General features: G+C 43.9%; 2 long non-coding RNA genes and 1 pseudogene across 3 annotated transcripts; all 3 read right to left on the minus strand.

Annotated features, from left to right (window-relative positions):
- Positions 1 to 452: 452 nt before the first annotated feature.
- Positions 453 to 1519, minus strand: LOC136453308 (uncharacterized). Its single transcript, XR_010759001.1, has 3 exons — positions 1433 to 1519; positions 613 to 1118; positions 453 to 513 (listed from the first exon to the last, which is right to left on the minus strand). It is a non-coding gene; the product is annotated as an uncharacterized lncRNA (long non-coding RNA).
- Positions 1520 to 6065: 4546 nt separating this feature from the next.
- On the minus strand, positions 6066 to 8603 carry LOC136453309 (uncharacterized). 2 transcript variants are annotated; one of them, XR_010759002.1, is made up of 3 exons: positions 8555 to 8603; positions 8051 to 8222; positions 6066 to 6201 (listed from the first exon to the last, which is right to left on the minus strand). It is a non-coding gene; the product is annotated as an uncharacterized lncRNA (long non-coding RNA). The 2 variants fall into 2 exon arrangements; XR_010759003.1 differs by having other exon boundaries at positions 8051 to 8259.
- Positions 8604 to 15225, minus strand: LOC136455238 (uncharacterized; annotated as a pseudogene).
- Positions 15226 to 15747: the final 522 nt, after the last annotated feature.

Genomic DNA, 15747 nt, shown 5'->3' on the forward strand with positions numbered 1-15747 from the left:
TCTAACAGAATTATAGGAGGATTTAAGTTGATCCAAGAGAATACAACATCAGATGCTATTTGGTTCTAGAAATCAAATGACAATTGAAGTAGCAGGAGTATCATACTACCTTTTTAATGGTGGCACATATTTCTTTTTATAAAGCAGTATCACACTATTCAGAAATAGAGCCTTCATGTCGTGCATCTCAGATCCTGGCAGAATTAAAAATTAATTGTGTATCACACTATTTTAGAAACAGAGCCTTCAATGCACATGCATGCTAACTCCAGGATAAGGAGAAAAACGGGCATGCTAATGGACTGAACTGGTGGGAAAATGTACTATCGTTACATCTTGATTGTAGAGTCATCATTTTCCCTTCCTCCTCACATCCTTCACTGCATTGTTGATCCTTCCTTTGCTCAATTCAGTAGCTCGTCATCAGCAGCGCTCCATCGCTGGATCCACTCCCACCACCCCTTGTCATCAGCAGCGCTCCATTACCTCGGAGGCTTGAACTGGAGTCTAAAACTTTTTTTTCCAAAAGAAAAGATGTTGATATATAAGCAAAGCGAAGTTGTGAAAGGCAACCAAAGTAATAAATTTTCCCTGAATATGCAGAAAGCTCACCAAACATTATTGACCAAGGTATCCTGAAAATGGTTCCAATCGCAAGGAGCCAACCTGAATTAGGTACATAGTTTGGTTGAAAGAAAGGAAACAATACAGAACCGTTATTTGCTTTTTGAAATATAAAAGCAGGGGAGACCTCTTGTCTAAAAAAAGAAAGGAAACAATATAAGATGCTTCAAAATTGGAGTTGTTAAATCAACGAATAAGAAAGGCACCATCTGGCCATTTCAGTGTCTCAAAAATTTAATTTATCACTGTCAAGACAAAAAAGAGGTTTCAAGGTTCCGAAATTTCTTGTCCGGTGCATCATTATTTGTAGTTATTTTCAAGCCAAAACCATTACAAACAGTAAGGATACACTCTTGTTACCTTTAAGACACAATTTCATCCCATTTCAGCCCAAAACTGGAAAGAACGATACATGGAAAAAATTCATCCTTGCTCTTAGTGTTTGACATCTCTTAGATAAACAAAAGTTCAACCTTGCACTGACTTCAAATGATCTGAAATTTGGCAAAGTAGATCGAGAAGATCAAAACAGAGGACAGAGTATCTGTTACCTTCAGTAGGGGCTGACTGGAAAAACTATGAAATCCAAAATGCCTTGAAAAGTTTCATTAAGAAGCCACATGAGACAGCATTCTTCTCAGCCGAACCCACTTCATTGATCTCAAAGGCAGATAATATGCAAGACAGTACAAATATGATGAAATAGTCATGGTGGTGCAAGCTACGAGACCAACTTCATTGATCTCACAGGCAGATAATATGCAAGACAGTAAAAATATGATGACATAGTCATGGTGCTGCAAGCTACCTGTATGCTACTTAATTGCTCCAACAATTTTACACATGAAGTACATTTGGTGATGTAATCAGTCGTCGCATCCTCCTTGGATTTCCCTGTTCAGGTGCAAAAGTTGCAACGATGTATAAGCGTCAATTCAGAGTTTGGTCAGAGGGGAAAATAGCACATCCGGAATAAATCTGAACAAACCTATAATAACCTTCCAAGCATCCCATTTGGTTGTATCCTTCAGGTTGAAAATGCCTTCAGATTGAAGCGATGAGTCCTTTAAGATTTAGTAAGTACTCTATTAGGAAACTGGTAGTAAGCACTGTGGTTAAAAAAGATGCAAGATCCAAAAGCACAGGATAACCAAACTGTATGTGTTCATCACTGTACCTAAGCTGAAGCACACCCAAGTTCAACTATTCCATCTGTTTTTTAGGATCCCCTCTAATGAGGCAATAACGAGGCAAAAGGATGCGAGGAAAGATTGCGTACCACCAGAATCTGGGTGAATCTAATGTAAAACTGAATCCTAGTTACAAAAAAAAGGTTTCACTATGTCACCAACATATTCACTATGCTTCTGAAAGGCGATTCAGTTGTGCAATTGATTGAAAGTTGAAACTGAAGACAATGTACATGTTTATTTGCAGCTACACCAGGTCACCAGCAAGTTATATCTACAGAGTATCCTTTTTTTATGGTCTGAATCACTGGTCCTAGAATCACATCAATGTCTCAAATACTTTGAGAAGAAAGGAAGCGTAATTGCCTAAATATATGAATACACTCTGCTAGGTACTTTATACCACCAGGGAAATAATTCAACTGTATTTGCACAAGATACTACTACCCAGAAATTAATTAATGTAAGCAAATGACAGAATAAAAACAATAGGAGAAAAAGAAGAGGTGCTAGCTCACTGTTGCCCGAAACCCTAACCCTAGCCGCCGCCGCCGCCGGCGGGGCTAGTTGTCCTAATTATGTAATGGGATTGCAAATTAACATATTTAAACAAGTTGTATTGACAGTAAGAAAGTAGTCCAACATAAGAGTAGAGTTAAGAGCATATACCTTCTCCAGTGCGATTCTGTCAACCATCCAACAAATATTGCCTGCAATGAAATAGCTCTAAATCTGTTCAACTGAAGGAAAATATTGGCACTTTTATTAAATGTGAATCCTATTAGATGTGGACATAGCTGTTACTCAACCAAATTAAAATCACTATGTATTATAGAGGAACAAACTGAATCATCTATTACTTATGAACTGGTGGACAACAATTTCATTGTCCAAATTTAAAATGGCTAAGTATTATAGAGCAACAAACCCAATCATCTATTACTTATCAGCTGGTGGACAACAATTTTCCTGCATGGTTCTTTTCGGCATATGAAAACACAAGCAAGTCAATTCACATAAGCAGTTAACTATGAGAACAAGTACATGTTCAATTAGAGGATAGTTAATAGCAGCTAATGTACATAAGCAGGTAACTTAGATAACTCGGAGTTTAGAGAAATAAGCAAGTCCAGGTTCAATGCAGTAAGTAAGGACATGTTTCATAAAAAAGCTTGTACTGTAACCATAAAGCTGCAACAGGAAGGAGATATGATTCATAGTCTACCTTCTTTTCTTCATAGGCTTGATTTTAATGCTGCCCGCTGCTTCGCTGCGGTTGATGTGCTTGGTATAGGAAAATTTTGAGAAATATGGCTCGTATGTCTAATATGTTTTCTCATCGTGTTGGTACGGAAGGTTGGTCTCAATATTGTAAACGAACATAGAGGTTGGTTGTCGTTACATGGTGCTTATTCTAGGCCAGCAAATCAATGACATGTTAGTGGAAAGAAGTATTTGATGGAGTTGGGCTCAAGCAACTAACACACTTAGATTTAAAGCACAATATTGGGTAGAATTACATTATAGGTGGAAATAGCAAAAACTACAACACAAGTAGGGTTTACCAAAAAGTGAATTAGGATCCACTCCCCTTAGGCGAAACTACAACACGCATCCAACAACTACGAACGACAACAACGGCAAGAGTACAATATAGGAGGACAGCGACGAAAAGCACTACTACTACGGGTACAGCATCCCAAAGCAACTAATCTACCTTGGAACCATGCATCTTTATTCCTGTGCTCGGTGGATTCTTCTACCGCCCTGTCTATGGATCTAGCATCTTCTCGTGGCAATGGCTGAGTGAGAGAAACCAAGGGTTCTACTTCTAACACTTCCGAAGGTGGAGGTGCTGGCGGTTCTGCATCACCGGTTCTCCTTCTTTCAGGAGGGTGGATAGGGATCCCCTCCAAGATCGGGGCATCCTGCCTTTCATCAACCAGCGTCCTCCGCTTGGCCCTAGTGAACAGATAGGCCTCACCCAGCTGATGAACATGCCGATCTTCGGCCTCCTTCAGAGCTTCTGACATGGCAGTCTCCCGGCTCTCAGCAGCTGCAGCACTGGCATGCGCTTCGGCGAGCTGCACCTGGAGCATCCGAGTGAAGATCTCGGCTTCTTCGGCGCGCCGGAGGCACGCCCTTAGCTCCAAGGCTTGCCGGTCATACTGCTCATCCAGAGCAAGCAGGTACGTGGTCAAGTGCACCATGGTAGGACTATCTTCTTGCGCATCCCGCCCTTGCAAAGCCTCCATGCGAGCCGTCCATGCTTGCCGATTCCTATCCAAGGGTGGAAAGAACCTCATGGGGGTACGGGCAATGGGCTCTTCATAGAGCTGGCAAAGGTACCGCAAGGCTTTGCGGGCCATAACCTGGTAGGTGTCGGTGAAGCTAAACCCGGTTGCGGTCACACTCCAGGCTTCGGTGATGTCGGGGAACTCTTCACTCTTCCCAATGTAGACGGTAACCTCACACCGATCGGTGCCATGCTTCTCATACTCACGGCCCTCATACTCGGGACGATCTTTGACTCCGAGCTTTTGTAGGGTGGCATGCAGGATTCTAGGAAAACCCTCAACGTTCAGGCAGTAACTACTAACCCAGGCTCCTGCCATTTCTGGCGGTGGCTACAAAGAAGGGCTGAGCAAAAAGCTTGCTCAAAGGGAAAACCTAAGCGAGCTAAAGTGCGCCGAGCGGTGATACCAATGGCTAAGCCAGGCTCTGCTTATAAAGGTAGGAGCGGTCTGTGGTCCTAGCGCGGTTCACTAGGGTTTCTGCGCGGGATCACTATGAACGAATCGACCAAATCCGGCGCGTTCGAGGCGAGTGGCGTGCGGTACCATTACTGAGTAGTACGACTGCAGGGCAAGGGTCCGACAAGAGCGCAGAAAAGGGGTATGAGGAGACGTGGGTCACTGCTGACGTGACTCACGGGCGAACGCGGAGCACAAAGCCACAGTGCAGACCTAACTCTGTAACAAGAATGAGTAGCCCATGCACACTACGACACGCGTGACACCTATGGATGGCGTATCTGCCAGCAATACGGCACAATAATGCACAAACAGGATATGCATGAATGCACGTCCTATGCGTTCGAGGTGAGCGATGTCCAAGGCCATTAATGACTAATACGGTTGCAAGCCAAGGTTCCGACAATAGCCCAAAAAAGAGTGCGGGCAAGCATGCATGCTGATGCAATTATGGTAGCTATAGTTATGGCGACCAACCCCAACTACCGACCATCTCGGGAGCAACGTGCACACAATCCAAGCCAGTGTCTTAGATGCATGGATGCATGTGTAAGTACAAATGGTCCTGCATGGTCGGTGAATTATTTCTATTTGATGGTAAGGAGGAGAGGCATTAAATGTGTCCACCTGTCCGACTTGTTTTTATCTGATGGTAACATGAAGAGGAGGCATCAAATGTGTCCACCTGCTGTCGACCCACCCTGCGTAGGTGAAGATGTCCAGTGCTTTCAAACTCACTTAGTAAATTTCTAGGATACCTTAGGGAATGGCTTCGGACACTGCTCGTTTCGTGCGTGTAAAAATCCTGCCGATCTCCTTTTATTGGTCTCCGCGCCAGACTAAATAGTGGACTGCGCTAGGACCAATGACCGCTCCACCATTACAAAAGGCTAGTGTCAATGTCTCTTTTCCGACCAACCAGTGTTTTTTTTCTTTTTCTCTTTCCTTGAGCTGGGGTTTCGGTGCGTATTGATGTCTCAATCCAACTGTCCGAAGTTGTATATGTTTATTTTGAGTCTGGGCTTCATCTACTTTTTAATATAATCGGCAACTCTCTCCTGCCTGACTTGTTTTTTTTAAAAGAGAGAGATTTGGAAAAAGATGGAATAGGAAGACAAGATACAGGTAGAGAAGGGGAAGTTTGCAAAGTTAGATAAGCTTGGAATGAGCATAGGAACATGTATTGAGATGATTCCCATGGTTTAAGCATTGCCACACTTGTGTAAAACATTTTTCACTTGTGTACTTGTCGTAACCTGTAAACGATATCACTTGTGTAAAACATTTTTCAGAAATGAGATTTTTCATTTCTGTTTTCTTCCAGTCATCTCGTGTACCATGGTTTAAGCATTGCCACACTTTGTTCATACAGCATTTGCACGCACATAAGTCAAGCACCAACAGCAATTAAATCCACATAGATACTAAGTTGTACAATAAAAAAACAATAGTTTAATCATCAATCTGTCGTCCATGCAATATAGCAAAAGATTTTTTGCTCAAGGTTATTCTCAAACTGCACTACAGATCCATCAATGAAGTATCCCACATCACTAAACGCTTAGCTCAAAACGGAGCAACCACACACAAATGCTACCGGTAAACGGCCAATGTCCTGATGCCCTCACTGGCCCCTGCATAGAGCAAATCATTTCCCAATGAATAAAGAGAACGGTTCATGCAAACAATGAAGGTACACACCAACCGCCTATACCGTATTAGTTTGCTGATGAAGCAAAAATAGTAAATAAAAGGTAAACAGCAACATAGTTCCAAAAGATTAGTGTTGTATTGACATATCACCAACAGTGACTATTTGCACCACATTCTCAGACACCTAAATGATGGATCAGAATGTGGCAACGTGGTCATAACCAATAATAACCATGATAACTAATCAAATATGAGACCACAGCTATGATCACAACCCACACAGGTCAGACCTAAGATAAAATGCTATTGTATCACACTATATACGAATGCTACTGTATAATGCGACAATTCTTCTGTGCAATGAATGTTCACTTGTAAATTAGTAACATATTTTCATGATTATAAAATAAACAAAAGGGTAAACTCTGGGATGCTATTCTACATTTCAGTGTGCGCCTTTTTATTAGTTCTTGGATTTGTAAGCTACTTGCAACTGGTCAATTCATCAAGAACATTCTAGCAGGTTAGACTAAAAAATAGTGGGCTACTGGCTGCCTATCAGAACTCAGATAGTATATGGGCAATGCAACTTGCAAGGTAGTATGAACTGTGTACAGGAATATATGCTGAAAATACATGACATCAGGAAATGCAATATTTTACATAAATGTATTGAGGCACCAAGAAAGTTCATTGGCATATGCATCTACATTCACTACTCACTAGACAAATTCAGCGAGAAAAAGGTACAGAAGTCTTTAGAATTAATATAACACTTAAGATGAAATATAACACTTCTCACGGGATAACTCTATTACTATCTGAAAAGGGGACAACTCTCTTAATCAATGTGACATGTATGGAGCTAATTTCAGATCAAGTAATTTGTAACTTATGAATTACTTTGATATTCATAAGGAGCAAAACCAACCAGTTAGACTCTTATGTTCAGTAGGGTCACAAAAAATATTGAATTCATTATTGGATCATACACTCGGGTCATAGGTTAGCTATTTTCTCCACTTCTGATTGTGAACACATGGAATTTATAAATCTCTGATCTGAGGGCAGTGTGTGCAGGCACTCTACTATTTATAAAAATTTCACCTTATTAGGCATTTTTTAACAGACAAGAAAAGAGATTACCCAGAACTTTGCTAATGGAGCTCAAATTCTAGCGATTATATAACATAATAAAAAGGGATTAAAAGAATCAAGCCTAAATCAGCTAGATATAATACCAAAGGTATATAAAAAGGATGGAGTGCCAAATTTGCAACAAATATGATAAAGATGCAATATCAAATTAGTGACACAAACCTGTGCAACCTAATAAGTTGGATCACCACATGCCATGAAAATATCTACCAAAAGGCTCCTAAATTTGTAGCATGTTCAACATCCTGGTACTACCATACAGCGCACCTGTTTAGTGGATGTCTAAGTGAGCTAAGGATGAGTTGGGTGCAAATGAAAGTATTCCATCTGAACTATGGATTCTCAGCTCACACAAGCCTTCCAATCCAGCCCCCTGGACCAGCGTGAAACTGCGCTCAGAAGTCAAAATTCTCCTCAGCGCAACTCAATCCGCAAACCCACTCAATTCCACTAAGCGTGGTAAATAGAACTTCACCAAGCATTTCGTCGAGCACTTGGCGATCGCAATAGGACACATTCCAATTCATCACCGCAACCCACTAATGTCTGATCAACAAATCAACCGGCAAGAGATGGCAAGCACAAGCACACAGAACTACAGAAGCGTTGCGCTAACAGGTACAGGTATTGGTGGAGATGGGAGGGGAGTCTCGATGGGAGGGTGGCCCTGACCTGATCTTCTTGATGAGGATCTCGCGGAGCTTCTTGCCGAGATCCTAGGACCGGACGCGCTGCATAAGCGCCTTACGCGCGAGCACGTGCTTCTCCGAGTCCTTGACGTGGTGGTGGGTGCGCGCCCAGATGAGGCGCTCCATGCCGCTAGACCGCATCTTGCGCTCCATGACTGACAGCAACATAAGCTTTACAATTTCACCATTATGCTGATAGTACAAAAAGAAGGAACGAAACATAAGCTTTACAATTTCTACATTTGTACAGCAACAACTCAATCCATCTGGTTGGCTACTACAGCTTTTTAACTTCAAGCAGAGTTTGCTCTTCGCTATATTATATTTTACTGAGAAATGTCTGCAGAGACTGAGAGGGAGAGGAAATGAGGAAAATTGGTGATAGCCTGATAGGAGAAACCTCTTTTCACTATGCTTTACTGTGTTGTATTTCATTTATAAGGCCGGTGTGTTTCAGTGCACATCACTATGCAACTATTTATCCTACCAGGAGTATGTGGGCCTCATCAATTGAAATCTTAATGTATCATTTCTTCAGTTTGGAACTCAGATTCAAATTCCTTTTGTAGCCGATCATGTGACTCCATTCTAGCCGCTAGTATAACATCACTGATAAAACTCTTATATGGGAATTTATTCGGCACAAGGCTTCTGTAAATATCAAACTAGCTTATCTGCGTCTTCTTTTCTGTCTAAAAGTGCATACACAATGCCCTGCAGAACCAACACCATAGACAGACAAGATGCACATTCAAAGTCAAAACGAAGGTACTTCAGAACAAATCAAACTCCGCAAAATAACAAAGAGTACCTGGCAAAGATGAGACCGAAAAATCTCGAGGATCCTCATTTATAAGATTTTGTAGTTTCTCAGATGCAACATCCAACTGACCCTGTGCCATCAAAACTTGCATTTAGACACCAAAAACTGTCATGGATCTCAGATTTCCATCCTATTTGAATAAATGTTACCATGACAACATGCATTTGTGCGATCAAAAGCTTTATGTTGCGCTCTTCCAGGACCCTTTTCTCTGAAGTTGCAAGCTGCAAAGCATTCTCAAGCATTTCAAAAACAGTAGGGCCTTCAAGTTTCTTCTGCATACATAGTGCAAGTCCCTGCAAGACAGCAAGAGTGCGAGTTGTTACCAGACATGAGGAACTACTAATCACTTAGAGAATGTCACAAGGATGGGATTCTAATAAAGAGCAAGTTTTAAAAGTCTAAGACAACATTGGTGTTGAGAATTTGCTGCTCATGGCTGAACACAAAATGTCAAGCAGACACGTCAAGTAGTAAAGAACTGGCTCTGCTTCATTCCTCATGAAATCAAGAAGTATATTATGGTTGCAATCAATCAAGTAAAAATTGCAACACTTAGCACAGTCAGTTTTTGTAAAACCTAGTCTGTTAAATTTACGAAGCCTAACCTAATCAGTATACAACACTCTATATCTACAATATAATGCTGACAACAGCCCCCTTGCATAGTTAGTACTTCCTACCATCTTAATGAATATTCCATTATGCGACTATTAAGAGTTAGGCTGTGGCATGAACCTCCCCCTGGATTCTTTTATATTAGAAATTGCTAGCAAGTGGAGCCAGCTGCCTAAGGTATGGAAAAAAGCATATTCTTTTCCTTTTGGAGAACGTCAAGCATCAAGCCATCAAGACAACTTTCTGTGAACTTTTAGGGACAACTCTAGCATAGCTTAGAAACAACTTGCAGCAAATTGCAGAATTTTATATGCACTGCTTCTCGTCCCCTCACCAGTAATGCCGTATTTCAATTGCTACTGGTACCATCTTTAATTCCCAGTGTCTGAAAGACTGAAACATATATGATCCAATAACTGACCATTGATCACCACATCAACTGCGACGCCAGCAGTAACCACACCAACACGAAGAATTGCAGGCAAATTGCAGCTACTGAATAGATTAGAAAGAGGATGTATGCTATACCCACATGGAGAGCCCAGACGAGGAGGGGCTCCTCTGCCAGGAGCTCCTTGAACTGACGCTCAGCCTTGGCGAGGTCCCCCTTGAGCTCGTGCAGCTGCGCCACCATCAGCCGCCACTCCACCTCGCTGGGCTCGGCGTCACGTAGCCGTCACGCGTACCGCAGCGCCCCGCCCCAATCCGCGCGCCTCATCTTAGCGTACAGAGCGCACTTGAGCGCGTCCACGTCGCCAGGATTGCGGCTCAGAATTGCCTGAATACATTCGCACCTCCTCATCTTGCTCTTCGATTTCTTGGAGTTGCTGGGTCGGTGCGGGAGCGCAGGCGAGGGCGGGGAGTGAGCGGACGCCGGAGAGGGGGAGGAGGCCTGCGACGAGCATGAAAAGGAGGGTCCTCGAGGTGGAGACGACGGAAGAGAGAATGCTCTCGGTCGGGGTCTTCAAGGAGGAGGTGCCGGGGAGCCAAGCCATCCTGGTTGAGAACGCGATTTGATGACACCGCCGTCGGAGGAGACCACGCCACCAGGGAACGCCGAGCGTGCAGGCCTGGGCACGCCATCACAGAAGAGGAGGAGCAGCTTCGGAGCACTGGCCACCCGCCGTCGATGCATCCGGCCTCCTACGGGGGAAGCCAGGGGATCCGCCCGTCAGTGCTGCCACCAACCACGGCACACAGACGCAGAGACACCACCGGCAGCGTGAGGGCCGCTGACGCCATCGATGGGGTGGAGGATGAAGGCCAGAGCTCAAAGAGGATCAATCCACGGCGCCCCTGCACGGGTCCTCCTCATCACCAGAGGGAGGGATGGGGAGGGTGGCCACCACTGGATGCAAGGGGGCCCCTCGTCGGCGCCAGTACCAGAAGGAGGGGAGGGGGCAGTGCCAGCTGGTGGGGTGGGGGCAGAGCCGCTGGCGACGTTGCAGCCGGGGAAGTCCGTAGCATGAAGAATACAAAAGGCACCGGCGATTGAATGATGGCGAGGTTTGGGGACGGGATTTCCGGCGCTGGAACAGTGGAAAGGACGAAACAAAAACTACGGATGCATTAAGTGCATGGTCGGTGAATCAGTACTGACGTGCGTGCCGATCACCGTACTTAATTAGGCACCGGCTGCATGTCGAGAATCTATCTCCTCTGCTACATTCAATGCGTCCATACAGGGAGAAAGGCCTAGTTCTGACGCGTCTCATCTGTGCCGTAGAATTTCTATCTAACGCATCAAATAAAAAGAACGTACTGTGAACACTCTAACAGGCCGCCGATTCGGCGTGCCTTCATATCTATAATGATTTGCTTTACTCGCAGACTTCCTCAAGAAATTTGAGATGAATCATAAGGCAGCCAGTCTCAAATAGAGAAGGCAAAACTCAGGTACTCATAAAAAATGCTATACATTTTATTATATTGGAAATGAAATTTACCAGCATTGTGGCATCGACTCAGTAATACTTTATCCAACATATATGTAGTAAAGAACCATATAATACCTCACTGTAAATGGTTATTTTCACTCAGCAGGAATTTCAATCTCCCCTTTGGCTAAGCCTGCCTGTGATACTACCACGTTTTATATAACTTTCTAACCAGGAATGTTCATGTTCACATTATTATGCCAAAACATGCACAAGCAGAGCAGATTCTATACCTTGGCCTCCATGCCACGCTGAAGTTCTCCTGCATGCAGCCGTCCAATTGATATTCTTCCTTTGCGCTCATCATATTCAGTATTAGGTACCTTCATAGAAGCCAGCAATTAAGCATTGATATGGAGGCAACGAAAGATAAGTGCAGATATAGGCTGTGAACACCAAAACATGTTGAGAAGCTAGAAAGCCGTCTCAACAGAAAAATTTTCACTGATAAAACAATTGGAGCTTTATAAGCATGAAGCCTAGAAGAAGAACAAAATAGATAAGGCATTCATATTATGTGGTCGGTGAGGTTCGTGCTCAAATTAGCAATGGCACCCTTTTAGTAGAAATGAGTGAGTGTCCATGTGACACTAGTTTAGGGAGAGACCAGCTGTGAGCATGAATCGAGATTGGAGACTTAGAAATCCAAGAGTAATAAAAAAAATAGTAATACAACTATTTGTTGATTATGAATGTCAGGAAGTAACTAATTTTCAATAAAAGTTTTCCCTTTTAGTGGATGCCAGATATCAGTCATCAACAAGAAACACCTATAAATTAATTTTTCAAGACATGTCTTTCAGCATTTTAGGATAACGCTGTTGCTCATATTTGATCCGTATGAAGTAGGGCTGTGGAGGCTGTCGGGATCACAACTTGAATAGGCATTTAATCGAACACTTAAACTACAGGCAGCAAAAATCTAGCATACAGAGCAACAAACCATAGCACAGATTTCAGTACCCAAAGGTGAGGAAGGCAGATGGAGTTGTCCCCCAAGATCAACAAGAATCCCCAGCAAAGCAATCTTGCTTATCCTCTATGTCCCTCTTTCTGAAACCAACACAATTTGACATTACAATTCCGGTCGTCTGCTGGAGAGGGGATGGGCTGCAACGCCTAATGAGGAGCAAGAGAAGAGGAGGATGTGGGAACTCACCTGGGCTTCAGAGCCAAGGAGCATCAGCATCAGACGCAGCTGCCGTCGCGAGTATAGCATGGAGGAGAGACTGAAACCATAAGCTGAGGAAGCCCAAGTGGTGTGCAAATCCTAGGCATGTTCACCGGATGTCCTCAGAGCAGGCTCCTGGACCGGAACCAAAGCCAAATCACGAATAAAAATTGCGCGGATGCAATAAAAGCTTTTCCCAATTTCAAGATGACACCTGACTAATCAAATAGCACGCCAGTAGTGCATTAAAGATTGAGAAGCATCACATACCGAATCATCAGTTCATAGTAGATGCGCTTCAATTCTAGTAGGGATGGAATGTCTGCAGGAGCATCCTGAACAATATTGTCCCCTTCCTTTGGGTTTTTTTCCCTTCAATGGGTCTGCTTCAAATACTCTAGCACTAATTTTCCTTGATAAAATTTGTGCTCTGACATAATCTTGCCGATCTAGGCATAGCCGGACCTGTGACAACAATAATAGAAAGTTTTGCATGAATCAGCATTTTAGTAAGAATACAAAGTGCTTAACATAATAGATCGGCCATAATACCTGGTCAAGAATAAAAGTAATTTTTCCTGTCTTGGCCATGGAACCAAATGTTTCGACCTGATAAACAACTTGGTAGTAACAGTCATGGATGGTCAGAACCGACAAACAGTACTAAAGAATGACAGAAACATTGTCACATAATATGGAAGTACATGTCCTCAATTCTAGTGCAGTGCAAACTTACAGCAACTTCTTGCATCAAATCAGCAGCCTCGTCAATCTGTCCCTGCTCCTCTTTGATTTTAGTAAGTCTTTTGATCAATCTTGCTCTCTCTATCTCAACATAAATCTGCAGATGAACAACTGTCAGATTACACACATAAAAACAAGGAATCTTAAAAGGAATAAAAAATCATCAAGATGGAAAATTCTCACTTTGCCAGCAGAGACGCTGCTCAGTGTTTTGATTAGCTCGATGCGTGTGTCAATGTCTAGTGTCAAATCAATGTAGTCCATTGCTTTCTGAACCATAGCAGTTATGGTCTGCGATAAACAGAAGTGACAGCAATATAAGTGGATAGTAAACAAAACAGTAGCAAGTGGCATACATGGTTAGCGTTCCTTTCTATATGCTTATCAATTTATAGGTAAACAAATAGACAAAGATGACTTATGAATCTGCAAAAACAAGATAAATAGTTAGAGTAATGCTTTGGTACAGCATAGGCTCCCATTTGAAAGCAAGTAATAAAGAACTACTTATATTATACTTAATAGATTGATCTAAAGTGTTCTGGTCATGGGCAAAACATTGCTCAAGATGATTGTGAATAAGACTCAAGAACTGGCAACTGTATGTCCAAGCAACTAAAGGTCAAAGCAAAATGTTGCAGATAAAGATTTCACATTGTGGTTGTTCAACAATGGATAGGAACAATGCAAACTCCAGAAGTGCAATTATTCGCTGATGCTAAGAAAATAAGTACCCTAACGAACAACCAAATAGATAACAGTTCAAGCGAATTGCATCAGCATACATCTAGACATCACTATGGCCATGGATGAGAGCATTCAGATTGCACACATAGTGCAATCTAAGGAATGTAAAGCAAAAAATAGTAAGCACATCATGCGCATGCTTCATAGTCAACGCGGAAGAATGGTGAGTGGCGTTGCATTTAAAGGAAAACCAGTTAGCATTGTTAAGTAGAACTAAATCATCAAAAAACAAAAACTCAAAATGTTATGAAAATCAATGGCCGCTACAAGCAGAAAGAATGTATAAAAGTAAGAAATCATGTATTTCTAGCTTTCTTAATAATTACAACTGCATGAAATATTTATTGGATGGATAAACCATACTCCCACCAACCACTATATTAGTTTAAACAGGCAACTTCGATTCAGAAAGCTTTCTCAAGTACAGTTTCTTTTAACAGACAAGAGTTCAACAGATGTTTTGGGGTCAATACCTCGAACCAACACCAAAAGTACAACAAAGTTACGGTAGTAAAATACTTCAGTAGCGCGTTATGCGGAGGCCGCTCTGCCTTCGTACAAGCAAACTAATTACTAAAGCACCTCCAAAGGGTCTCATACACATACTAATTACAGAAACCAATCGAAGATGTAAGAGCAAGGCGGTGAATACTCGAGACCCGAACCTGCTTAAGCTGGCCTCTCCTCTTGGAGAGGAGAACGATCTGGTCGTTGAGCGTCTTCCACGCGCCGGCCTTGTAGCAGAGCTCAACGATGTCGATGACGGCCTTCCGCGTGCCGGCGACATCGCCGGCCAGCCTCATCTGCTTCTCGACGTTCAGGAGCGACTCTATCGCCGCATCGAGGTTGGTGTTCCGTACCTTCGTTGCCACAGCGTCGGTGGCCGCCGCCTCCTGCGCGCGGGCCTTCATCAGCGGCGGCCCGCGTCGGGGTAGGAGAGGAAGAGGGTGAGGTACCGCCAGATCCAGGCGCCGAGTTTCGTCGCCGCCGCCGCCGACGGAGAGGAAGAGGCAGGTAGGGTTTCGTCGACCACACGCGGACCGGCGGGACGAGGCAGCGCCGGGGGAGAGCAGGGGCTCGGACGCGGCCGCGGACACTGGCGTTGGACGGCGCACCATGGCGCCGTGCCGGGGAACGCCGCTGCGCCGCGCACAGGGTGCGGGGAGCCTCGGCGGTGGCGACGAGGAGCGAGGGAGAGAGCGAGAGCGAGAGCGAGAGCGCGGAGAGGAGAGAGAGCGCACGGAGAGGAGAGAGAGGAGGGGAGGAATGGAGATGGGGACGGGGATGGGATGAGAAGTGGAAATGAGGACTGGATGGGGCCATGGTGCATACAAATCGACGATGCATGCATGCAAAGCGAGGACGGCCCCAGCAGTATGCATGTACGCGTTAGGCATCGGCCATGCATCTGTTACTGCCTCATCTGGCCGGTCGAGACGCGTTTCATGTGAGCCGTGGAATCTCGATCCAACGCACTAAATTAAAAGAACTGACGTGGACAGCATAGAAGGCCGCCGATTCGGCGTGCCTTCGTATCTTTAATAACTCAATAAGCATGCCCCGTGCACGATAGAAGTCTTGCCCGCTTGCAACCGCGCCGCTGCGTCATCGCAGGACGCGGAAGGGTCAGAGGAGCGTGA

The sequence above is a fragment of the Miscanthus floridulus genome, chromosome 5 (genome assembly GCF_019320115.1).
Source record: "Miscanthus floridulus cultivar M001 chromosome 5, ASM1932011v1, whole genome shotgun sequence".
NCBI lineage: Eukaryota > Viridiplantae > Streptophyta > Magnoliopsida > Poales > Poaceae > Miscanthus > Miscanthus floridulus.